The 1,681-nt window shown below is 44.6% G+C and overlaps 1 pseudogene; it reads left to right on the forward strand.

Moving 5' to 3' along the window:
• Positions 1–494: 494 nt before the first annotated feature.
• On the forward strand, positions 495–965 carry LOC136173489 (proteasome maturation protein pseudogene; annotated as a pseudogene).
• Positions 966–1,681: the final 716 nt, after the last annotated feature.

Consider the following 1,681-nt stretch of genomic DNA (forward strand, 5'->3'; position numbering starts at 1 on the left):
ATTTCAGAAGACAGAGCAGATCAGGGAAGAGAGGGGCCAAGAGGCAGTGAGTTTGGGGCTCTTCGCCTAGGAAAAGAAATGAAATTTGAGAAGATCCTAAGAAACAGAGAAAGTGGGAGGAAAGATGTGGGGTGAGAGGCAGGAATCAGAGATAGCCCATATGCAACTTGTGGGGTGGAGCGTTGGGCTCAGAATATCTGTTCAGTCGGGCAATCCCTGGCAATCCTGTGGTTGAGACTTCATGTTCCAATGCAGAAGATGTGGGAGCTAAGGTCCCACATGCCTCGTGGCCAAAAAACCAAAACATAAAACAGAGGAAATATTGCAGGAAATTCAATAAAGACTTTAAAGTGGTCCACATTAAAAAAAAAAAAATCTTAAAATAATATCTGCTTCATGCCAGGAAAAGGGTCCACCCTCACCATATGGTGGATTTCCTCTTTCCACTAGAGGGTGTAACAGAGTTAGGGTCTTTAAAGACTGAGGCAGAAGGAAAGAGAGTCTGTACACCAAGCAAGTTGAAGATGAATGCCAGAGGACTTGGATCTCAGCTAAAGGACAGTATTCCAGTTACTGAGCTGTCAGCAAGTGGACCTTTTGAAAGTCATGATCTTCTTCGAAAAGGTTTCTCTTGTGTGAAAAATGAACTGCCCAGTCATCCTCTTGAATTATCAGAAAAAAATTACCAGTTTAACCAAGATAAGATGAACTTCTCCACACTGAGAAGCATTCAGGGTCTTTTTGCACAACTAAAACTGCAGATGGAATTCAAGGCAGTCAGTGCAGCAGGTTCAGCATCTTCCATTTGTTCCAAGCTCAAATCTTTCACTGGATATTTTGAGGGGTAACAATGAGACTATTGGATTTGAGATATTCTTAATGACCCATCACAAAATGAACTAATGGGAGAACCGCATTTGATGCTTGAATATAAACTTGGCTTACTGTAATGCCGTGTGCTGTTCATGGAAGTAGAGGGACTGCATCTTGTTTATAGTTGTCTTTTTCCTATAATTTGATGTGTACAACATTAAAAGTCCTAACACATGAGAATTGTTGCCTAAAATAAATAAATAAAGCCTGAGGCAGCCTGGGGAAGCAAGCTTGAGGAATCTGAGGTGGGTAGTGGGGTTGAGAGTAAAACCTAGGGAGAAGGAATTTTGACCCTACGAGGAAGTATGGGATGCTTCCGGAGACTTTGGCACTTGGGTCACCTATTTTGACTTCTTGGGACTCACAGGCATAACTAAGAAGGAACAGAAAGCCTCAGCTGGGTGTGCCAGGCAGAGTCTGAAGGTGAGAGAAGGTAGCTAGTTAGTTCTGCAAAGAACAGCAGTGGTGATCTTCCCCTGCTCTTTGCCACATCTAGAACCTTTGTTTCTGGTTCCTCCAGGCTTGATTCCCTGAGCATGGAATCTGTGGAGTGATTGGTCCCTGAGCAAGAAGCTCAGGCTTCCACTGCACAGCCCAGGATGAGGATTCGGCATGCCCACATTCCCAGGCAGAACTTGGAGTCATCCAGAGAAGAGTGGAGGGTTACACTGTGGTGCCATCTCAGAGGACCAGGAAGGCTCCACCACCCTGTTGGCTACTTGCTTTCTGAAGCTGAAATTCCAGTTACAGCCAAAGTCCAAAGCCTGGACCATCCAGGTATAATGCAAAGAGAAATAGTATGGTCCCC

The sequence above is a fragment of the Muntiacus reevesi genome, chromosome 8, assembly GCF_963930625.1.
Source record: "Muntiacus reevesi chromosome 8, mMunRee1.1, whole genome shotgun sequence".
NCBI classification, from domain to species: domain Eukaryota; kingdom Metazoa; phylum Chordata; class Mammalia; order Artiodactyla; family Cervidae; genus Muntiacus; species Muntiacus reevesi.